Source organism: Corythoichthys intestinalis, chromosome 2 (genome assembly GCF_030265065.1).
Source record: "Corythoichthys intestinalis isolate RoL2023-P3 chromosome 2, ASM3026506v1, whole genome shotgun sequence".
NCBI lineage: Eukaryota > Metazoa > Chordata > Actinopteri > Syngnathiformes > Syngnathidae > Corythoichthys > Corythoichthys intestinalis.
Window position 1 is genome coordinate 62,080,522 of NC_080396.1, and position 25,743 is coordinate 62,106,264.

The window sequence follows — 25,743 nt, forward strand, 5'->3', positions numbered from 1 at the left end:
AACATATCCACGTAGCGTAGAAGCTGCTCCTTCAGCCTCCACTCCCCAGTTTTGGTGTCGCACCTTCCCTTCTGTCGTTGCCTCTCCTTCACGTGGCCATCGAGGAGACTTTTTAAGAGAGCATGCAGTAGTTGTTTTAAACCGACATTTTTTATTTTGGGTAACAAAGACACACAATCCACTGCCTATTATCAATTTCTTATATATACTCACTACTTGACATAGCCGACATCTTCCTCCGTAAGCCACATGAAGGTCTTGCCTTTGTATTTCCCAAAGGTCACCGTGAGCTGGCCGGGGATCTGCTGGCCTGTTGGAGCTGCGGTGACGGCAAGGCAGTTTTTCCTACCTGTTAGGTGTAAAAAAAAAAAACAAAAAAAAACACATCAGACAAGAAGTAATAATATAGTTCAATTCATTTTTTAAATGAAGGAGATGTTTTTTTTTTGTTTAAAAGGCATCCAGAACAATACCTTGTTTGTACATGTACTTCTCAAGCGCAGTTTAGGCAGCAAAGCGTGGTGGCCGGTCATCGCTTCTGATGTACACTGAGAAACACAAAGGCAAGTGTCAACACAAAAGCAGGACATGACACGGAGGAAAAATTCTAGATGATGGTAATAATAAAATTGCGTTTTTGTCGGTTGTGAAGAGGATGCCTCCATTCCTAGCTGGCAATTAGAAAAAGAAAAATGACTTGATGTTCAGAGATGCTAAAATGTTGAGAGGGGTGTCTTGAGTTCATATAATTCCCAAATTCCAAATAAAAACGAAGTTATTGGGGAAAATGCAAAATTGGCCCACTTACAAAATGATGACGTCTATGTAGTACAGTATTTCTGTTTTGTTTAGTGTTTTTTTGTAATCCAAATAGGGAGCAATTACAGTGTGGGCATCATACTAGGGAGGATCACGTCACAACAAAAAATGCATTGAACAGAAGTGAAATGAATGAGTTATCGGTTAAATTTGTGACTAGTTACAAGTAATACAAGACGTATAGCACACGGAGTCATTGAACGTTAACTTTACACGCGTCGGCTAATTATTATTAGCGCGGCGCAACGCGCACAACACGGCTTATCCCAATCCACACACCAGCTAGCCTAGCTAGCGTTAGCTCGAATCGGTAATTGAAAAACAACACTCGGTTTGCATCGTTTTTGGCGAATTTCATACGCAATATTTACCTTTTCGGCTTGTCGATTGAGCGCGTGGGTCTTTTCGCCGATTGCGTCTTTTGGGCCAACCGCAGGCGCGTCGTAAGGAGGAGGCGGGCCGCCGCGGTCTGCGTTCGCGGAGCCAATCACGGGCGTCCGCGGTCGTAGGCGAGGAGAGCCGATTGGCCGCGGCCGAAAAAAGGAGGCGGGCCGCGGTCCACGTTTCGGCCAACGGCGACGCGGGATTATCTACAGCAAAAGGAGGAGGCGGACCGCGGTCTACGTTTCGGCCAACGGCCGCGCGCCGTCTACGCTCGTCCACGTTCTACGTTTGCACTCTCCGAGTTCCGAGTCCTGCGATCTGCTGATCGTGGAGCAGAATAACCAGAGCCTGGAATTATTTCAAGGAAAATATGGAGGGTGCCACTGTGAGTACTCTTTGCTAAGCTGAGCTCGCATACCACGGTAGCACGTCGGCTATAATAAACGAACACTTGAAGCGCCGTCACCCAAGTATAATTTTCGAAGACAACAAGAAACAACAAGCTAGCGGATTGTAAATCCATACAACTCTCTAACGATTTTTTAAATGGAAGTTGCCTTTATGTGCGTCGTATCAACGCGCATTTTTATTTAATAAAATAATTAATATAATTATATATTTTTAAAAATTATTATTAGATTTATTAGGATCATGGAAGCTCCCACTTAGGGAAAATATATACATATATCCTGTATATACATAATATAAAAAATATATATGGAAACACAACTGGCCTGCTTACTGTAATCCATGACTGCATTAATGTTAGTTATTTAATATTATAAAGTTTTACATATAGTAGGATACTATCTATCTAATTAATACTATATACTTAATTTTTGTTACTGTGGGTACGTGTGCCTTTCATTCAAAATAATTGTGGTAATATTTCAGTGTGCCCTCTGCGTTATCTTCAGGTTAAAACAAACAAAAGTTGAACAGTTTTTCCCCTCCCAAAAAAATGCGGAATGCACACCGGAAAGCGCATCTGAACTCACACAAAGTATTCTGAAAATGATTGTCCGGGACATTGCAATTCATTTTAACATTTAGAACAATATAGACAATGACATACCGCAAAAAGAATTGTTTTGACTCCTATTAAAAAGGTGAAGTCACAGTGTTTCTGTTTACATTTTTTGCACCAGTTAATGCCAGCAGCATTTGACCTCATTGTTTGTGATTTATTATTGATATTTATGTTATTTATTTATACGTTAATAAAGAATTTAGGTGTTCCAAAATGTTTTTTTTTTTTGTGAATTAATAAGCTTTAACAAAAATGTCATTATTAAATTGGTAAGAAAAAAAAAAATTTTTTTTGATTAGTCGACTAATCGTAAAAATAGTCGGCTGACTAATCGAGAGGAAATTAGTCGTTTGGGACAGCCCTAGAACCCTCTGCCTAAGGAGACTTAAAGAGCAATTCAAACAAATTTTAACCAAACAATTTAAGTCAGGTGTGTGCCTAATCACTGATGAGTGTTTTAAAGCTGACCCGCCCACTATAAAACACACATCTGGTAAAAATTGTCTTGATGAGAAGCATTGTCTGATGTGCACCATGGCTCAGATTGTTGATTTGTATAAAGCTGGGAAAGGATACAAGACCATCTCTAAAAGTCTGGATGTTCATCAGTCAACAGTTAGATAAGTTGTCTATAAATGGAGAGAATTTGGCGCTGTTGCTTCTCTCCCAAGGATTCACCGTCCACCAAAGACGACGCCAAGAGTTCAGCGCAGAATACTCAGAGAGGTGAAAAAGAACTCTAGAGTGTCTACTAAAGACTTACATAAATCACTGGCACAGTCCAATATATCTGTGCAGACATCAGCTATACGTATGTAAAACAATGGCCAATAATGGTGTTCACGGGAGGACTCCATGTCGGAAGCCACTGCTGTCTAAAAAAAAATACATTGTTGCTCGTTTAATGTTCGCAAAAAGGACCTTGGACACTCCACAGAAGTTTTGGCAAAATATTTTGTGGACTGATGAAACTAAAGTTAAATTGTTTGTGAGTAACACACAACGTCATGTGTGGAGCAAAAAAGGAACAGCTCACCAACATCAACACCTCACCCTCGCCGTGAAGCATGGTGGAGGGAGCATCATAATTTGGGGCTGTTTTGCTACCTCAGGGCCTGGACAACTTGCAATCATGAATGGAAGAATGATTTCAAAAACTTATCAGGATGTCTTGCAGAAAAACTGGAGGCTGCCTGTCAGACGAAGCTAAAAAGAGCATGGATGCTGCAACAAGACAATGATCTAAAACACAGAAGTAAATCAACTTCAGAATGGTTTCACAAGAACAAAATACACGTTCTGGAGTGGCCAAGTCATAGTCCAGACTTCAACCCCTTTGAGATACTGTGGCATGACCTAAAGACAACGATTCATGTCAGACATCCCAGGAATCTGCCTGAACTACAGCAGTTTGTAAAGAAGAATGGGCCAAGATTAGTCCTGATCGATGCACCAGACTAATCTGCAGCTACAGGAAGCTAAATGTGATGGTTCACTTATTTTTCTCCCTTCTGACATTGTTTGCATACTATCCTCATTAAAATATGAACACCTATGAATGTTCGGGTGGTTTTAGTAAAAGCAGGCAGTTTTTTCATCTGTGTGATTTTGACAAAGATCAGATCAAATTTGATGGCGATTTTATGCAAAAATGTGAGAAATTCCAAAAGGTTCAGATAATTTTTCATACCACTGTATGTAGGTGCTGTATTACACTGTAAATATAATGCATGCATAGACCTATAAATGTATATAAAATAAAAACATTCATTTCCATTTTGATTTGTCGGAGGGGTTGGAGTGTACAGCTTCCCTTCGCACCTACCTAAACATTTCTGAAACAGGAATATATGAGTAATCTTTACCTGAAGCAGTGGGCGGTCCTCATTGTGCTGGGTGGGGTCCAGCACTTCCAAGGAACCAACCTGCGCCCCTCTCCCAGAAGACCGTATATTGCAGCCATCTAACGACGATTGCTCCTGCGCACCTCCGCTGTGTCCGCTGGCTTGAACAGCCCGGACATTGAGCTCTCTCTCGAGGGAGGTGTGGGAGTGGACAGACAACTGGACAGTGGAGAGCCAGGAGCAAAGCGTGCGTGGGAAGTCAGAGAACAGGTGAGCCGAAAAATGACTGCTTCATTCAAAACCTTCGTCAATGAAAGACCATTTTTTAAATTTCTTACATGACAGTGATGACTATATGAAAGTGACTTCTTTATTGCTCGTTGAACGCTGAAATGTCAAGTTCACTCGACATTCCGCGACAGTAAACGTATTAATTGTACTTTTTTCAGAGTTAGCGTTCCGTGCTGTCCTGTTGTACTTGTTTAATTTATCAAGCGTTAGCATGTCTGGCGTGGTTTCAGTGGGGCGAATTATTTAATACATGAATAAAATAGTTGGGAAACATTTTAAGGGAGTTAAATGTTTGCTGTTGAGATTAAAAGGAAGGCAGTTTGATTGCTGGAGAAAAAAAAAGTAGATTTGCCATATTACCATGAAGGTCCACATGCCATGTTTTCATGTAGCGTTAAAAGAACCAAATTATTTAGTTGACTATAGTAATAACCTTTTCAGGGACTGTAGTCACTACATTGGACAGAAATTCAAAGGTTGACACTTAATCTTTTAGCCCTTCTTATAAGAGCAAGTAGTCATTAAAAATAATATATTAGCCATTGTAAACAGTATATAATAATATAATACTGTATAATACATGTACTAATTTATTAATAATTTATATTAAGTATTATAATATATATAAATTTAATTAAAATTATAAATAAAAGAATAAATGAATAAAATGTTGATAAAAACTTAATAAAAATAAAATAAAAACAGGTTCGGGTGTTCTGTCGATTAGCGCGCCTTCGTTGAAGTAATCATAAGCGGATTTTAAGGGGGGGACAGCCCCCCCGGTGGACGAAAAGTGTCATTGCATGAAATTGACTTTCCTATATATACATTTAATATATAAAAGTTGTAAAGCAATAAAACTGCAAAAAAATGAATGAAATGAGAAAAAAAATTTTTTTTTATAATGGCGTCAAAAAATTTTTTCGAACGGATCATGTGAATAGCACCTTAGACGGTCATTTGCTTTGCATATAATCAACAAAAATTAGCGGAGGGCAACAATTATTTTTTCTTTGATTGAAAATAGGAAAAAATTTTTGGGGATTTAATGATTTAGACACAAATGTCCTACCCATAATATGGCCCAAACACAAAAAGTTATTTCTTTATTTCTTGGAATTATTTAACTCATTGCATAACATTGATGGAGATAAAAGAACCGGGATGATTGACTGAAAGCTTATGTTTCAGGGCCAGTGACAGCACTAGATGTCTAATCCATTTTGACTGTTCACTCGCCCCTCTCGGTCAAAATAGATTATACGTGTCGCGCTGTCAGTGGCAACCGATGAGTTGAATGAACGCCCTGTAACAAGGGTTAATTTTTTTCAATGAGTACATGAAAAGGTTGAAATGTGGTAAATGACCTTATTTATTGGTAAGTACCAAAATCCAATGTGTTTGACCTTTGCAAGGTTTGGTATATAATGTAAACCAGGGGTCCCCAACCTTTTTTGCACCAGGGACCGGTGTAATTTGGGTGTTTTTTTCACGGACCGGTGTTCTGTCAAATTTTACACCCTTATAAAATTTGGCTCCCAAAGCTTTTGTGACGGAAAAAATAGCCCTCTTTTATATTCAGTTGGACTCTCACATTATCCAACGGTGCTAAAAAACTATTTGCATCATAAACATACATGCGCAACATGAAAATGGCGTAAATTAATGCTTAACGACACAGTGAAGTCATTAAGCGAGAGAGCTGTGTGCCGTTGTTGAGTGCAGCTAACATGGCAAACGTAAGTTAAAATTCCTTCCATTAAAGAACAATTGTAGTGTTTGCTTTGGAATTGCTGCATTCGTGGCCGTTTTTAATGTTACGCGCATGCAAAATTTTTCAGAACACCGGCAATGTGCGGCAGAAAAATACAGCAAATAAAATAACATTTGTATTTAGCCCCGTCGTGTTAAGTGCAGGGGAAGTATAACTCACCCGCTGAATCAGTGGGAGATGGTCCCATCTAGGTGTGATGGGAGCGTGAGAGAAGCTCGCTTCACAGAGATATGATGTTGGAAATTGTAGCACGGTTTTCAGTGCTCTCCTAGCGATGTCAGGATATTCCGGAATGACTTTAATACAGAACTTCGGTAGAGTTGTTGTTTCAAATGTACGTTTAAGGTCGCCGTCATTTGCGAGCTCTACAAGTTTATTCACAAACGGGTCACGAATCCACTCCTTCGCAGTTCGTGGGTCTTTAGTGATTGGGAAGTAGCATAGATTTTCTTTTCGTCGAGGTTGTAGGCTCATCTTCTGGCTCGTCAGGTGCCGTTTTCCCCGTAAAAAAATCTGTCCAAAGACATCTGGTTTTCAGTCATTCTAGTGTGGGGGCTAATTATTTCCGGGTACAAATGTGATGCGCCCGCCCTACATCATACATTATTATCAAGGACAAGCGCACATAGATATACAAAACAAGATGTACTGCTTGCAGACAGGTATATTGGTGTGTTAAGGGGCACAGGCCAAAGTTAATTTGGCCAGAATGCAGTCGTTAATAAATTATTACTTCTTTTGCGGCCCGGTAGCAAATGCGACGCGGACCGCTGTAAGCCATTATAGTATCACGGGTCTTTCTGCTCTTAGCTGATTACTGGAACTGTTACTAGCAGCATTGATGAAGGTTTACTGTACTTTTCTGTAAAAAGATTCATTGTAGTAATGTTCAACCTTCCATCCACTGCTATCAGTTGGCAGTTGTTATATTATTGTCAGTTGCGTGCTAACAGTTCTATCACTACCTGAGTCATAATAAACAAAGCTGAGTGTTAGGTGGCCAGTGTACTTACCATAAACTACAAGTACCAAATTAAAGCAAGGTTACTGGCCAAAGGTTGACTAGATTTTCCGCGACAAGAGTGTTCTCTATATGAACAAATGCAACAAATTTGATAGCGACACACTTTGGCTGTCTTTAAAACTCCAATTTTCATTCTTTCCACATAGTTGCTGATAATGTAGTGGTACATTCGCCTGACTCCTGCGCAGGTGGTGTGGGATCAGTTCCCACGCAGTGATGGTGCGAATGGTTGTCTGCCTACTGTAGGTGTCACCTTGAGAATATTTTAGGGCGCTTTCACACTCGAACAAGAGGACTAGGGTCCTGTTGGAAAGTTACCTCACAGCAACACTTGCAAATCAGTTGTTGAAAAAGTTCAGCATTCACACTGTGCCAACCGGACTTTCCGAGTAGCATCACGTGGATGAAAGGCGCACTCATTCACCGGACAAATAGAAGACGAAATACCTCCCTCCCAGGAAGGGAGGTAGCGTGGAGCGTCACAGCGTGGTGCTGTGATGCTACACGTAAAATAGCATTGCATTATTTTTACATGGTGAACGAAAAAGTTTTTTTTAACTACTTCTATTTTGCAATGATAAAATAACAGTGTATGTGTATGTGTCATTTTTTTGTCAACCGACTGTTTTGTGGAGCAGAAGTTGCATGCAAGTCCCACCCTCACCCACTAAAATTTTTTAAAAAAGTAATGTAGCATAGCAAAGCTAGTCGCCGCTTGGCCAGCTGCGGGGTCGCTTCTTTCCGACTCAATGCCGAGCGACCTGGAGTATATAAAAAATGCATGGGGCAAATTAAACCACGAAAGGGAACCGCGTGGTACCCCAAGTCATGCAGGTGCCAACTCTCTCTCTTTCGTGACTTTTTGGACTGTGAAATTGTCAACACTTCCAGGAGAGTGACATGACACGCCCCCCCCCCCCCCCCCCCCGAGAGGCTCCGCCTGTCTCAGCTAGTCACTCTCACACGGTACGTTCAGCAACAGCATGCAAAACACAATCGCCACATTAGATTCTCTGCATTAAATGTGGCTACCTAGCGCAACACATCATCATCTGGCCATGGCTAATCATCTGTCATCTTGCCATTGTCGATTTTGAATTGTCCCCGCGCTATACTTCTGCTTCAAAGGATGCCCTGCATGTAGCGTCACAGCCTAGAAGATCACAGCTCTACGCTGTGACACTGCACATAGAGTAGCAAAAGCGCACCCTGCGCCGGTTGCATCCACAAGCGAAGCAGGGTGCACTTAAAGCGAACCGAGACTCGCTCGTTTAAAACTGCCCAGAAAGTGTGAAAGCGCCGTTAGGGGTCTTAAGTAGACATAACGATGTCACCTCTGGTGACCATTCCAGTGTGTATCCCCAATTCGCCCAAAGTCATCTGAGATGACTTCACACGTGAGCTTAATGAGGACAAGTTCTCCATAAAACAGACAATATAATAAAATGTCGTAACAGCTCAAAAGCCTTTGGAAAGAAATCAAGACTTACTTTTGATTGACATCTCATAAGAGTTGTTCATTTCATGTTTTACAGTTCTATTTTTAGTTTGTATTTTTCTGGAAGTGTGCCAAACAAAGATTAACAAGAGTAAGATCATTTCTAGACAAAAATGAGAGGGACAATACTGTATAATGTCATGCATTTGTACTGACCAAACAGGGCCAAGTCCAAGGTGAGCGTTGGGTTGAGGAGTGGAATTGTCTATGATTTATGTGTGCAGAATACCTGCTTGGTGGTGGATTTGTGGCTGCAAGGCAGTTTTTTTTTAAACACACATTCCTGCCAGATTACTAGCGGCACAGATTAATGGAGCGACAGGCTCAGATTTTCTCCTTGAACTGAAAAGAATGAGAGTGAATACGTATACAATGGTGCATTTCTTACACTTGTTCCTCTCGATGCCCGGTAACTTAATATCTTTCTCTCAATATAGCCCATTATTTTCTCAGGTTTTCTACATGTGCTATCATAGTCACACTGATAAGAGGAAAAAGTTGCCAGGTCTTAAGGAAAAATGTGGGAGATTGTGGGGTAGGGGGGGTTTCAGGAAAAAGAAAAAAAGGAGTCACAAGGATGAGATTGTTTTAGGTATGGAATTGAATTTTAATTAATTTTACTATTGGATGTCAAAATTGCATATTTGTAAAAAGTCTGAGACCAGCAGCTGAAATGTATTAATTGGATAATATAATCAAATATGCAGTGCCTTGCAAAAGTATTCGGCCCCCTTGAACCTTGCAACCTTTCGCCACATTCCAGGCTTCAAACATAAAGATATAAAATTTTAATTTTTTGTCAAGAATCAACAACAAGTGGGACACAATCGTGAAGTGGAACAAAATTTATTGGATAATTTAAACTTTTTTAACAAATAAAAAACTGAAAAGTGGGGCGTGCAATATTATTCGGCCCCCTTGCGTTAATACTTTGTAGCGCCACCTTTTGCTCCAATTACAGCTGCAAGTCGCTTGGGGTATGTTTCTATCAGTTTTGCACATCGAGAGACTGACATTCTTGCCCATTCTTCCTTGCAAAACAGCTCGAGCTCAGTGAGGTTGGATGGAGAGTGTTTGTGAACAGCAGTTTTAAGCTCTTTCCACAGATTCTCGATTGGATTCAGGTCTGGACTTTGACTTGGCCATTCTAACACCTGGATACGTTTATTTTCGAACCATTCCATTGTAGATTTGGCTTTATGTTTTGGATCATTGGCCTGTTGGAAGATAAATCTCCGTCCCAGTCTCAGGTCTTGTGCAGATACCAACAGGTTTTCTTCCAGAATGTTCCTGTATTTGGCTGCATCCATCTTCCCGTTAATTTTAACCATCTTCCCTGTCCCTGCTGAAGAAAAGCAGGCCCAAACCATGATGCTGCCACCACCATGTTTGACAGTGGGTATGGTGTGTTCAGGGTGATGAGCTGTGTTGCTTTTACGCCAAACATATCGTTTTGCATTGTGGCCAAAAAGTTCAATTTTGGTTTCATCTGACCAGAGCACCTTCTTCCACATGTTTGGTGTGTCTCCCAGGTGGCTTGTGGCAAACTTTAAACGAGACTTTTTATGGATATCTTTGAGAAATGGCTTTCTTCTTGCCACTCTTCCATAAAGGCCAGATTTGTGCAGTGTACGACTGATTGTTGTCCTATGGACAGACTCTCCCACCTCAGCTGTTCATCCAGAGTGATCATGGGCCTCTTGGCTGGATCTGTGATCAGTTTTCTCCTTGTTTGAGAAGAAAGTTTGGAAGGACGGCCGGGTCTTGGTAGATTTGCAGTGGTCTGATGCTCCTTCCATTTCAATATGATGGCTTGCACAGTGCTCCTTAAGATGTTTAAAGCTTGGGAAATCTTTTTGTATCCAAATCCGGCTTTAAACTTCTCTACAACAGTATCTCGGACCTGCCTGGTGTGTTCCTTGGTTTTCATAATGCTCTCTGCACTTTAAACAGAACCCTGAGACTATCACAGAGCAGGTGCATTTATATGGAGACTTGATTACACACAGGTGGATTCTATTTAAATTAAATTAAATTTCATATCTTTATGTTTGAAGCCTGAAATGTGGTGAAAGGTTGCAAGATTCAAGGGGGCCGAATACTTTTGCAAGACACTGTATATTTTCCAAAAAAATGCTTTTCCTCATCATATTTCAGTTTAGCTTTCTTGCATTGGCACAATTTTTTTGGTAATATTACATATTTAATTTAGGGCCCGAGACGTCGTGCAGCCATTTTGAACTGGCAAGAAAATAATAAACCATGTCGCAAAGCGACCACAAGAGTTCGCTGTTAGACAGCACAAAAAGCCTTGCTGTAAAACTTACCAAAAGGCAGAATACTGTCTGAGCGGTACATGTGCGTTAATTGCGTCAAATATTTTAACGTGATTAATTTGAAAAATTAATTACCGCGCGTTAACGCGATAATTTTGACAGTCCTAATTTAATTTGATTTTTTTCTTGTGTCTCTCATAAATCAGTGTTTTGACTTTTTGAAAAATTCTTGGAAACATTGTTATTGCTCTGAATTTTTTTCCTTGTTGCGACATTTAAAACGTAATATTGTAGTTTTGCTTATCTTTTAAAACTCTTTACCTTCATTCTCTTAGCCTTTTCTTTTTCACCTATCAGTGTGGCCGTTATTCTCCTTTTGTGTGTGTGTTTGTGTATGGAGGTACATGTTCCCAGAGCCCTTTGGCGGCTTAGTCTAGCTTTAATCAGCTCAAAGACCTGGCCCTGCACCCTGCTGCTGAGATCAACTCTAACCTGAAGGGTTAAGAGGATCCACGAGTAGCTCACAACTTCAAAATGTCCAATAGGAGAGAGTGATTAGTGACTTCTTTTCCTTGGCTCATTTGCACTTGAATGGAGACCACACAGATAAATTTTTTAAAAACCTTTTTGGGGAGGGCTTTTTATAGTTTAATAACTTTACAGACACTATTTAAAGGGATCCACGGAAAGAAAGACTTGTAGTTCTTAAAAGATAAATGTTACTATGAGTTAAAATAATTTTGATAGTGAAACCCCTCTTAATATTTTCGTTTTTATACAATTTGTAAAATGAGTTTAACATTTTAACATTACATGGTTACACTGCCAGGCTTCCAGTGTATGACTCTAGCGACATAAACATGTCATCTGTTCAACCCTTTTGATTTGATCCCGAGAGGAACATTAATGAGTATGACAGCACTGTCGAGATTTCACAAAACGAGCAGCAAAGGCAAAATGAACAAGAAAGACTGGATGTCAGGAGACGAGAGTATAAAAAAACCAGTAAAAAAACAGTGTTCTGCCAAAATGCTACAATGGCAAAATTTCCTATCGGAGGCGAATTTGACACCCAAAGTACTACCGTGCGTTTTTAGCTTGTTTTCTTTAGATGCATACAGACAGAAAATACCAAAGATGCCTTAAAAAAAATACTTAAACATAGTAATATCAAATAAGGGTAGTTCAAATATGCTACGTTACTAATCTGGTCAACAGATCAACAATCTACTTTACAGCTACCACAAGAAAACACAATGCTTAAAAGTATGAGAGGGAAACACATGCAATAAGTATTTTGAGGCATTGAAAGGTAATAAAAGACTCAATAAAAACACAAATAGTAAGTACTCACCGCTTTTAACCGATGTGCGCATGTGTTGGACGTCTCGCCACGTAGAAGGAATTGCAGTAAGCCGGGAGTGTTCCTCTAGTGACAGTAACAAACGACGTCATCACCCCGAGCGTCCATTGCGCTTAAAACATGGCGCCCTCCGTAGGTCACAACATGTACTAAATATTATAGATTTTTAAATCAATGGCAATATTTTATGTATTTCTAATAACGTATTTTAATTAGGGCTGTCAATATTATCGCGTTAACGGGCGGTAATTACTTTTTAAAATCATTTCGAAATTCGCCGTTTTGAAGTCAAAAAGGGCGACCTACGTGAATTGCGTAGATCCGAGGAGAAATTCTTTTGGGGGGGGGGGGGGGGGTCGGGAGGTTTTATTTAATTATTATTATTATTATCATCACTTAGTATGTAAACTGAGCACTTAAGAAATCGGTTCTTTAAAAAAGTGACACTTGGACAGTTAGCAAATCCTTCGAGATGCTTCGCTGACGAGAACCAATCATCGGCCCAAGCTGCGTTCCATTATTCCAAACGCGTGCACTCCTTACGTGTACACTGCGGTCAAGCCACCCTCCACTCGTTAAACGCAGTACGTGACCATAGAGTGCTCGGAGAGCCTTTGGTTGCATTGCAAAGCTGCGAAAACAAAAACAAGGCCTTATCCACACCGGGGCAGACCAGAGCGCAGCATACACACTTGCCTGTATTTGCCAGCAAATTGAATTTGGTGAGTAATGGTTTCAATCGTTTTCACATTTTGCGATATAAAAAAAGTTACTGCCATTCGTTGCAGCTTGCGTTGACACTGCCAGAGCTAGCCAAATCTTCCATGAAAAAAAATAGCGCCCCTTAAATTGGCGTCAAGCTTGTGTATTTAGCAGTAATATAGACGAAGAAACACACTGTTGAGTCAAATTAAGCGGCATGCTCTCGGACGGAGGGGGGCGCCTCGTATCGCTCCCGTCGTCCGCCTGAGACGCGTTATTTTCGGCTGTGACTTGAGCTGACGGCCGGTGTCGACACAACACCGGCCCAACGAGTGGTGGGAATTACTCCTGCTAAGCTTTTCAGAAATACAGGGATCCCTCGTTTTTCGCGGTTAATGGGGACCAGAACCCGCCGCAATAAGTGAAAACCGCGAAGTAGCCCCCCCCCCCCTATTTTTGTGCGTGTTCAATGTATTTATTCAGATTTTACATAGGAAAAAAGATACATATATATAAGACATGTTTTTTCACTTTTTTCACCAAAGTATCATTTATAAATGGTTTTCAAGCACTTCAAAATGTAAGAACTATGATAAGTTTTAAACATGTTACTGCCCCACCGAATTATTTTCAAACAAGAATAAAGTAGTAAGAAAATGCTTGGCTTTATTAAATGCTTCATAGTGAGTCTACTCAAACCCTCTCAGGCTTTGTTAAACGGTGATTGACACATGTGCAAAGAGTTTCTTTTTATTTTATTTTTTTGTTTGAAGCAACTTATTTGATTGAATAATAAAGACACAAATGTCCTAGCCAAAATGTGGCCCAAACACAAAACAACATTACTTCAATGGAAAACTTTGTTTCAATCAAGACAAATAGTTTTCAAATGCTTTTTTTGTCTCAAATTTATTTTTGCAATCAAAAACAATTTTTTTTATTGAAGTGACTTTTTTGGGATTAAAAGTATATACTGTATTTTGATTGAAGCAACTTTGTTTTTGATAGAAGTAACTTTGTTTTTTGATTGAATAATAACACAAATCTACCTCCATCGTTATTGAGAGAGAAAGAAATTAAGAAAGCTTTAAAACTAAAAGCCACCGGGGAGTCTTTTTTTTTTTTTTTTTTTTAATATGTATATTTCATTACATAGACATGCCTCGTAGGGAAAGGAGATTGAGGCATAAAAAAGGAGTTGGATGAGGCTGCTAAAGGCAGTGGATACCTCATCAGCTGGGTGAATAGCAGACCTGGTAAGAACAAGTTTGCAAGGATAGTCGGGTATTAAATACAATTATAACCACAATTACAATGTTATTTTTCTATAAGATTTTATGTCATTGCTTTATTAATCATTAGGTGCTAGAGTTGTTAAGTATGGATAATAATGAAATAATAGTTTTGAGAAAACTGTGCTGTTGGTGGCTCAGTGACCATCTGATGTGGTTTGTTCTCAGATGAACAAGTTGAGGAAGGAAGTTTTGATGCAGAGGTTGAAGGAAGAAAAGAGGCAGACTGACTGAGCCACGGCCAGAAAGTGTTGATAACAGTTTTGATTTCTATTCACTGTTGCCCCCTCCCAATTAAAGCATGTCACAGTCGCAGCCAATTATTATCTTAAGTTGGTTAAAATTGAAGTTATGTTGTTTTAAGGTGTATTAAATACTTGTTCATGTGCCCCTTTTGATCTACGAGCACCCGCCCCTCCACCGGTCTCTGCACGGCCCTGCTGAAACACAGTGTGGGTCAACAGAGCTCAATATTTTTTTGGGGTGTACAGTGTACTGGAACATATTTCCTCCACACCCTTCTCACCTTTTTAACCCCTGACCCATTTTCATGCCTGGTAATTATTTCCGTGTTCCCCCACCCCCGTCAAAAGACAGACAGACGACAGAGACGTCACCGGAGCTACCGACAAAAAAGGACTTATGCTGAAAAGTGGCTGCAGGAGGTACCATGGCTAGAAGCAAATGATGCTCGCACGGAAATGTGGTGAAACATTTGCCGTGAGAATCCCAATGTCGCTAATAAGAGCAGCGCATTTTATGTAGGGTCAAAGAATTTTAGCCATCCAAACTTTGAAAAGCACGAAAAAAAACTGAGCATGTGGCAATTAAGCAAACTAGCGATGTCAGACAGGACCCCACTCGCCCTATGGACAAGTGGTGGAATAAAGTTATTGAAGACCAGCGCCATGCACTGACAAACGGGTTTTTGCTCACATTTCACAAAGCTAAACATGCACGTTCAATGAGCTCTTATGAGGAGGACATCCCACTTATACAAAGGCTTGGAGTTAATGTGGGAGCCGCATATGAATGCCCTTTATTTTGAATTAGTGCTTTTATGTTTATTTCTTTACATTTCACTTCAAAGTAATGGCAATTTTGTTGTGCCAGTTGATGTTAATCAACCGTTAATTGTTCATATAATTAATTAAAGTTAATTGGCTCTCAGTAAAGCTTGTCATAATTTTATCGCATCAGGCGGGTCGGCTCTCAAGCTCAATGAGGACCAAGTCACATCTCCAGGTCCTCCTCTGAGAACCTGGGCAAAAAAAATATGTGCATACCTGGTTATAGTAAACAAATACAGTACTTATGTACCGTATGTTGAATGTATATATCCGTCTTGTGTCTTATCTTTCCATTCCAACAATAATTTACAGAAAAATATGGTATATTTTATAGATGGTTTGAATTGCGATTAATTACGATTAATTAATTTTTAAGCTGTAATTAACTCGATTAAAAATTTTAATCGTTTGACAGCCCTAATTTTAATAAAAAAAGAACAATTGTGGCTTGTTAGAGCCTATAAGTTTTTAAGTCCGAGGTTCCCTTTAATTAAAATGTTAAACTTCCTAAATGTCATACAAGCGTAAAAATAATCAAGAAAAATCAATGAGGTAAAATAACAAGTAATTGGATTGGAGATATGCACTTGATGTATCTTAATTTTCTCTTAACATCAAGTGTTATTGAAGTGTAATAAGAGGATAAGTAAAAAAAAAAAAAACAAACAAAAACAAAATTAAAATTTAAAAAAAAAAAACGAAATTTAAAATGGTGATACATATATTTGTAACACAGTCGGTGCCTATCACAAGCATTTCGCAGTGAGCATCCATATCAGTTCATTTTTCATGATGACTTCTGTACGTGTGTAATTGATTTTTGTTGAAGCAGATGAGGCACACGCACAGGGTAGGCGATACAGCCTTAAAAAGATATCGAGATATTTCAAGAAAACTTGCGCTGTCGATGTTTTTGATGGTTGGGGAATAAAAAATATGTATAAAATTTCTGCTTCAGATTAACAGAATTTTTATTGCACAAAATATTTAAATTGAGTTACTGAGTTATTTTTTACTGCTTTTCCACCTTCAGTGCACTCTTAATGCTTTGACACGGTATTCTCATTTACCTACTGATGACGCAACTTCAGGAGAAGCGTGTGGTTCAGTGTCTTGCTCAAGGACACTAAGACGAGGTCAACAGGCTGGGGAATCAAACTAACCACCTCTGGGTTGGGAAACAACAATGCTACCACTGAGACACAAAACCTCTTGACACCCTTCCTTACACTGCAATATAATTACCGTAACTCAAGTGCGACGGGTCACTGACACAGCTTGAAATGGAAAGGAAACTTGCCCAAGTAGTGTTTAACTTCAGAAGTTAAACGTAACATAAGAGTTTAAGACTAATAGTTTAAAACTTGATCTTGAGGGTTTAACATGTTAGCATCTAATAACAAGGACCACTCGCCAGCCCCAAAATCTTGGTACACCCCTTCTAAATGCTAATTTGAGGACAAAGTCACCGTTGTTGTGCTTCTCTTGCGCTTCGAAATTATCGTGTATCCCTGTAGCGACATTTTCCATAACGTCTGACGTCATCATATCACAATATTTCAAAATTCATATCTCAACCAAAAGCACACCGGTGATATCGCCGATGGTATGATATGGCACAGCCTTAGCGCACACTTTAGCAGCAGTTGCTCTGTTAATCCAGTCTAAAATATTTGCGGTTCAAAAACAGTAATGTGACATCAGGAAAATTCAAAAGAGTTGTTCACAACATTCAGGAAAATTATGTGAATATTTACCCGTAGTATATTTTTATATGGGTTTTAGCCCAAGGGAAAATGGTGTGTGTGTGTTCTGTATGTGTGGTGCTTGTGTGTGCAAGTTTAGACACTCATAACCTTACTCTTGATATAAATCACATTCACAGGTTTTTTTCAGGTTTTTTTTTTTTTTTTAATGTCTGTCTCCTCTTGCATATTTGTTTCCTTTTATCCTGTCTGGAAGTCATGTTTCCAGACAACTGACAAGTTAATGACTGCAATATAATTATAGTGTCTTCCAGGAACCTGAACATGAATGCACCAGAAAAGATGTTTATATTGAGTCTATAAAATGCAATTCCCTCATTTATTGCCCCCCCCCCACTCCCCCAAGTTTTTCTCTGAAATGTGTTTTATGCTAATATTTTATGAAAAGGTCTATTATTTGGATATGTTATGATACCAATGTGTTTAAGCAGTATCAACAGGCAAACACTTGTTCTATCATTAAAAATGCTGCAATTATTGCAAAAAAAATTTGTAAACCAGCCGACAAAAAAACAAAGCAGCGAACTAAATGCAAATTGGCGGAAAACCGGGCAAACCTGGACATGACAGTGAGTGCCTGGAGGGAGCAATGGTGTACCGCAAGCAACACGTCACCTTTGCTCATTAATATTCATGACGTTAGCAATTGTGGCTAGGCGGGTCAACCAGCCCCCCCCCCCCCCCCCCCGTTTGTTCCCAATAGTAAAAGAATGGAAATAGTGTACAAACGAGATGTTTACTGAACTAAACCTACCAATTATGTCGGAAAATGTTGTCCCTGGTGCCAAATTCACTGATAAAGATGTGGAAGAACGTACAAATGTTCGGTTAAAGAGATGGTTTGAGTGTCGAGGGCTTAAAAAGACGGAAAAAGTGATCACCGACTTGATCCAGTGGTAGCTTTTTTATCAACACCTTTTTCTTGTGTGCATTGCCTCACGCCACTGACAATGGCATTCTTCTGTTTCAACAATCTATCCTTTACCACCATATGCCCTGTCTTTCTTAGGTATTATGTCCTCTGGTTGTCTTACGTCTTTGACCGTTCTTGGGGGCAATTTACATTGCTATTTTTGTGAAGCAATTGCAAATGCTACTCAGTGACAGCTAAGGAACACTTTTAATTTTTTCATTTATAACAAATCTTAATTCTATATTTTTTTTACACTTCTCCCATACTTAACTTGTTTTTTTAACAACAGAAAAGGTAACAGTGGCAGTCAGATACCATTTGAATTTTTTTCAGGTCATTCATTGTCAAACAGAAGCACACGGCAAAACGCCATGCTAAAAAAATAAGTAAAAATATCAAGATGGCTTACCTCTTCGTCCTCTGAAGGACCATAGCCCCCAACAAAATGTTTACTGCATATGAAATGTGAATGGCTTCACCTTGCCGGCATTAAACTGGTCTTTTGGACGTCTGCGCAAGTTGACCCATTCTTCACATTTTTTCCTACGAATTTTTGGTTTTGGGAAACATATGAAGAAACCATCATATGTGGTAAAGTCTAGAGTGGTTTCTACAAGTTCCATAGCAGTGGTGTTTGATCGGCATGTTCTTTTTTTTTGAAAGATTACTAGAGAAAACAAGCAGAAATAACATGGTTTTGTATGCGAGGGCGTGTCTATAATGTCACACTTCCGCGTTACGATGGCGACGTCACGATCTAAAAATAGCATTCGTGCGGATGCTATTGGTAGACATTAGGAACTCATCTCACTTTTCCAACTGCAACTTCCTAGGTCCTTCCTCCTCCTCTTACTCTGTGTCAACCCAACCTCTAAATAACAATATTAGGTAACTGTTGCATGTTAAATCACTAGCCTGCAATTTAACTTTAGTGTTTCAGTATTTGGCATCACATTTGTTTGTTCTATTTACATAATAGTCGCAGGGCCCTAAACTGGTCGCTAGACAATCGCAGCCCACAAATGGACAAATGGATGTCACAATAAATTTCATAAGGACAATTTCAGGGCTCCAGACTAACATTTTTTACAAGGAGCACAGTGGCCCCCAACTTAACATTAAAGGGGCGCACACTGTAAATCAACATCCTAAGTTTTCCTCTAATTTTCACTGTTTAACCGAACCAAACTTTCATAACAAATGCATAAAACTACAAACTCATGAATCTATTATTTTACTCTCTATCAGTTTTTACATCAACCAGTATACTGCTTAGAAATTAGGTTAACGTTGGATTTTTTTTTTTTAGGGAGACTCAGCTGTAACATGGAGGCGGAGTGTCCCGTTCATGACAATAAATGAATAAATAAAAAATATACATACAGTTTATGAAAAAGACGTTTAAATAAGCAGAATGGGTTTAAGTTAGGGGTCCGGAACCTTTTTGACCGAGAGAGCCAAAACACCCAACATATTTTAAAATATGATTCCACAAGAGCGTAAGGGTGTCTGTGTGTGTGTAAATCTATATATATGCTACCGTTCAAAAGTTTGGGGTCTCTGTTATGTTGCCAGCTTGTCCGAGTCAATTTTGTGAGCACTGTTTCTTTCGTGAACGCATTTGAATGCATCGCACGACAGGGTTAGTGTGGTCACGCTCTGCTTTTACAAGAAGTCGCAGATTTGCGATTTAAATAAATCTTGAGAAAATGACAAAGTCTAACATCGTTACTCAGGATGTTACAATCGTTGCGCAGTTGCGCACTCAACACTTGCAAAATACCAAATAGAAATATGGTGTGGCGCCGCATATATTTCCTGGAAGCGCAAACCCCAACCAGAGACGACCAAGAGGACGTGTGCGTAAATGTGGCCAAGGCAGGCGGAGACTCTCGGGGCGGCCGTTTTGTGAGTCTCGCTCTCCTTGAAGTCGCTCGGAAGTCCTTTTCTTCTGTTGTATTTTCCCTTGGCAAACCAGCTGGTTACATTACCGCAAACTGGTCGATTTAACCGTGAAGGAGTTTGTCAGCAAAAAAAACAAAAAAAGCAATCTTACTGGCAGCGGATGTGCAAGTAGATGAAAAAAATACTCGCACTGGCTCTAATTTTAGTTGCAAAATGCCCCCATTTGGGGGCAATCTGGAGGGAATTTAATTTAATTTAAGGAAATTTGTTCAATTACTCCTCGAGCCATCACCTTATCGTGGTGGAGGGGTTTGCGTGTCCCAATGATCCTAGGAGCTATGTTGTCTGGGGGCTTTAAGCCCCTGGCAGGGTCACCCATGGCAAACAGGTCCTAGGTGAGGGGCCAGACAAAGAATGGCTCACAAGACCCCTTATGATGGAGAAAATTACAGGATCCAAGTTTCCCTTGCCCGGACGCGGGTTACCGGGGCCCCCCCCTGGAGCCAGGCCTCTCGAAGGCGAGCGTCTGGTGGCCGGGCCTTTTCCCATGGGGTCCGGCCGGGCACAGCCTGAAAAGGCAACGTGGGTCCGCCTTCCCATGGGCTCACCACCTGTGGGAAGGGCCAAAGGGGTCGGGTGCGTAGCAATTTGGGCGGCAGCCAAAGGCGGGGGCCTTGGCGGTCCGACCCCTGGCTACAGAAGCTAACTCTTGGGACATGGAATGTCACCTCTCTGGCGGGGAAGGAGCCCGAACTGGTGTGTGAGGCAGAGAAGTTCCGACTAGATATAGTTGGACTCTCCTCCACACACAGTGTGGGCTCTGATACCAGTCCTCTCGAGAGGGGTTGGACCCTCTTCCACTCTGGAGTTGCCCACGGTTAGAGGCGCCGAGCAGGTGTGGGCATACTTATTGCCCCCAGGCTTGGTGCCTGTACGCTGGGGTTTACCCCAGTAGACGAGAGGGTAGCCTCCCTCCGCCTTCGGGTGGGGGGACGGGTCCTGACTGTTGTTTGTGCTTATGCACCAAACAGGAGTTCAGAGTTCCCACCCTTTTTGGATTCCTTGGAGGGTGTGCTGGAGAGTGCCCCCTCTGGGGACTCCCTCGTTCTGCTGGGGGACTTCAACGCTCATGTGGGCAATGACAGTGAGACCTGGAGGGGCGTGATTGGGAGGAACGGCCCCCCTGATCAGAACCCGAGCGGTGTTCTGTTATTGGACTTCTGTGCTCGTCACGGATTGTCCATAACAAACACCATGTTCAAACATAAGGGTGTCCATATGTGCACTTGGCACCAGGACACCCTAGGCCGCAGTTCGATGATCGACTTTGTGATCGTGTCATCGGACTTGCGGCCGCATGTTTTGGACACTCGGGTGAAGAGAGGGGCGGAGCTGTCAACTGATCACCACCTGGTGGTGTGTTGGCTCCGATGGTGGGGGAAGATGCTGGTCAGACCTGGCAGGCCCAAACGTATTGTGAGGGTCTGCTGGGAACGTCTGGCAGAATCCCTTGTCAGAAAGGGCTTCAACACCCACCTCCGGCAGAACTTCTCCCTTGTCCCGGGGGAGGTGGGGGACATTGAGTCCGAGTGGACCATGTTCTGCACCTCCATTGTTGAGGCGGCCGATCGGAGCTGTGGCCTTAAGGTGGTTGGTGCCTGTCGTGGCGGCAATCCCCGAACCCGCTGGTGGACACCAGCGGTAAGTGATGCCGTCAAGCTGAAGAAGGAGGCCTATCGGGCCTTTTTGGCCTGTGGGACTCCGGAGGCAGCTGACGGGTACCGGCTGGCCAAGTGGACTGCGGCTTTGGCGGTCGCCGAGGCAAAAACTCGGACATGGGAGGAGTTCGGTGAGGCCATGGAAAACGACTTCCGGACGGCTTCGAGGAAATTCTGGTCCACCATCTGGCGTCTGAGGAGAGGAAAGCAGTGCACTATTAACACTGTGTATAGTGAAGATGGTGTACTGGGGTGGAACAGTGGACCAGCTCTACACCCTCGGCAGGGTCCTCGAGGGTGCATGGGAGTTCGCCCAACCAGTCTACATGTGTTTTGTGGATTTGGAGAAGGCGTTCGACGGTGTGCCTAGGTGAGTCCTGTGGAGGGTGCTCCGGGAGTACGGGGTACCGAGCCCCTTGGTAAGGGCTGTTCGGTCCCTGTACGACCGGTGTCAGAGTCTGGTCCGCATTGCCGGCAGTAAGTCGAATTCGTTCCCAGTGAGGGTTGGACTCCGCCAAGGCTGCCCTTTGTCACCGATTTTGTTCATAATTTTTATGGACAGAATTTCTAGGCGCAGCCGAAGCGTTGAGGGGTGTCCGGTTTGGTGGCCTCAGCATTGCATCTCTGCTTTTTGCAGACGATGTGGTGCTGTTGGCTTCATCAAGCCGTGACCTCCAACTCTCACTGGGGCGGTTTGCAGCTGAGTGTGAAGCGGTTGGGATGAAGATCAGCACCTCCAAATCCGAGACCATGGTCCTCAGCCGGAAAAGGGTGGCATGCCCTCTCCGGGTTGGGGATGAGATCCTGCCCCAAGTGGAGGAGTTCAAGTATCTTGGGGTCTTGTTCACGAGTGAGGGTAGGAGGGAGCGGGAGATTGATAGGCGGATCGGTGCAGCGTCCGCATCACTGGGTCCATTGTGGTGAAGAAGGAGCTGAGCCAAAAGGCGAAGCTCTCGATTTACCGGTCGATCTACGTTCCTACCCTCACCTATGGTCACGAGCTGTGGGTCGTGACCGAAAGAACAAGATCACGGATACAAGCGGCCGAAATGAGTTTCCTCCGCAGGGTGTTCGGGCTCTCCCTTAGAGATTGGGTGAGAAGCTCGGTCATCCGGGAGGGGCTTGGTGTCGAGCCGCTACTCCTCCGCGTTGAGAGGAGCCAGTTGAGGTGGCTCGGGCATCTGGTTCGGATGCCTCCTGGACGCCTCCCTGGAGAGGTGTTCCGGGCATGTCCCACCGGCGGGAGGCCCCGGGGTCGACCCAGGACACGCTGGAGAGACTATGTCACTCGGCTGGCCTGGGAACGCCTTGGAATCCCGCCGGAGGAGCTGGCTGAAGTGGCTGGGGAGAGGGAAGTCTGGGCTTCCCTGCTGAAGCTGCTGCCCCCGCGACCCGACCCCGGAATAAGCGGAAGATAATGGATGGATGGATGGATGTTCAATTAATTTACTATGACTGTTTGTGAATGCGGGAGGAAACCAGAAATTTCAGTCAAAACTCACGCACTCCACACAGGAAGGATTTGGACTCACAACCTCAGAACTGCTAGGTGGATAAGATAGCCAGCTGTCCTGTCAGCCAGGAATTTTATTTAGAAATTTTTACCTTGAAATTAGCGCTGTGCCTATGACGACATATATTGCCAAAATGATATGAAACTTTCTATCGACATTTTCCCTTTCTATTGTTATTATCTCCATAAATAGACCTGTTTCTGCAATGCACATTTTGGCCAGAAGATGGCGCCCCAATTAGCATTGATTTAGTACATTGATGGGATTTCATATGCCACAGTAATATCACCAGTCGGCCGGAAGATGTTACTATCGCCTCGTAAAATATAGCCACCCATCTAGACGCGTGTGCATCTAGTCACCCTGCCAACCGTACGTGAGTAATGCATGCAAGACAATTAAAAATAACAACACATATCATTCGCACAGAACACAAACAATGCAATTGGTTCCGTTATAAAATTTAATGATTTCATTAGTAATGAGTTTTATTCTAACAGTATACAGCAGTCTCAAAAGTCAAATTACTAGTAATAATTATTAGTAGATTAATATATATCTTTGAGCAAAAATATGTATGCTAACTTTGCTGCTTCTGTTTACACTGGATAGGTTTAGGTTGCAGCACTACTTGATATATTTAACATTTCTGCCAGCAGGTCAATTTGATGTCAATTCAAAAATAAAGTGAGTGAGGGGAAAAGCTGTCATAATTGTTGTATATTTCTTTTTTACCAAATAATTTAAAATGCATTATATCGTGGCATATCGATATTGTGACAAAAAAATGTCCTCTATAGAGATAGATTGTTTTCCTGTATCGCACAGCACTTTTTGCAATTTTGCTTTTTTCATTAGTTTTTTTTTTTGGTGTTTTGATAAATTCTGAGATAGTGTATTCGTAGTTTCAGAGTGATATCATTTTACGATCTTAGGCTTTGTCTGGGTCACCTCCTCTGCTATTCAGCTGACACACCCTGCAGTGGGTTATTTTTTAACTAGAACACTTGGAGGAACTTGAACTGTGCTTTGCTTTCATATATTTTCAGGAGAATTACCGGATGGAATTGTCTGTTGCTGTGTGCCGGTGTTGAGGCAGATATTGTCTTGGTTGCAAGCCATTAGAGAACCGTTAATTTTTGTTTCATTCATCTTTTAATCATTACTGTATGTTATTTCTCAGTGACACACACGGTGACAGTGAACTCATCTGATGAACTTCATGAACTTATTACAACTAATACAGTCCCATTTCTAGTTAGCCGTGCCTCTTTTTACAGCACTTTGACAATTCTTAATTCTTTTACATCACTTTTAGCTTTACATAGCTACTCATTGCATTGGAAAAGTGTGAAGTCTTAGAATCAAGCCCTTGATTTGAGGTAGAGACAAGTTCATACAGGCACAATCTCACAGAGGCAGGCTTATCATGTTTTTATTCAGTGATACGGGAATCTGGGATTGTTTGGGCTGGAGTTCCGAGATTCCTTGGCTTTGTTTCGCCTCTGTGTCTACTTTGTAGAGGCATCATGAACTTTATGCTGGCCTTTGCTTATCTCCTCTTGATGCAGCCGTTGGGTATCGGGCCGGCTCCTTTTTCGGGTTAGCCAGTTGGAGGCATTACTTACTGGTGGTGATGGAATTGTTCAAATCTAACCTAGAAATAGAAATAAAACTAAGTTTAAGCAACGAAATGCATAACAAACGACCATTGTTGAATAAATTGGTAAATTACCACTGTGATTTCTTGAGTATAATGCATTCTTGTCGATAGTAGAGTAGCGTAGAGGAGAGTAGAGTAGAGTATTACAGGGGTAGACAATAAGGGAAATTAAATTAGCCACTGGCCCTACTATCAAAACCACTGGCCCAGGTCAACACATCAGTTATTGATCCTAATAATCACAAAAACAACAATTTGCTTGAATAACATGAAAATCATTTGTTTTTTGTAGATTTAATGAAAAGTGCAGCAAAACGGTGCAAAAACACGAATCTAGTGCAAATAATCCTAATCTCCAGGAGGAGGTGGCCCGTGGGAGAGCCCTGTGCCTGGGTGAAGCTTTCCTGTCTTCCCCTTACCGCCCTCTGGAAGTCACCCCGGGCTTGGTTGTTGTGGCAACAATTTAGAAGTCAAAGAGCTGACTAAGGCAATTATGGCTAACGATTTTCAAGCTAGACCATCGTTATGACGATATTTTGACATTATTGACATTTGATATTATGACGATTTTCTCCGTAGTTAAGCGGATGAATTATCACGTTATGTTTGTACCATAGGTTTCATACACTTTAACTTTTCTCGGACTTACTTGTCTGCATACGTGGGCATTGATCCGCACACCTCACAGAAAACCTTGTTTCTTGTCTCATCATACCCGAGGCAATTCCAGTGGTCCCGACACTGGGGCTGAAACTTTCACTTTTCTTTTCATATTTGATTTCGCTTTCCCTCAACTCCTCTTTCTCTTTCTTGAGTGTTATTTTTCCGCCCGGTGCTTGGCCGCTTCTTGGGGTTTCAGAAACGTGTCGTCTTGTAGTATATAACATTAGGTGGGTA

At 41.6% G+C, this 25,743-nt stretch overlaps 1 protein-coding gene across 1 annotated transcript in view; it reads left to right on the forward strand.

The window, feature by feature from the left end:
* Positions 1-4,165: 4,165 nt before the first annotated feature.
* lamb2l (laminin, beta 2-like) overlaps positions 4,166-25,743 on the forward strand; it is an 82,743-nt gene continuing 61,165 nt past the window's right edge. The window contains exon 1 of the mRNA XM_057820059.1: positions 4,166-4,347. The gene's annotated coding sequence lies outside the window, so the exon portion shown is untranslated. The remainder of the gene's footprint in view (positions 4,348-25,743) is intronic.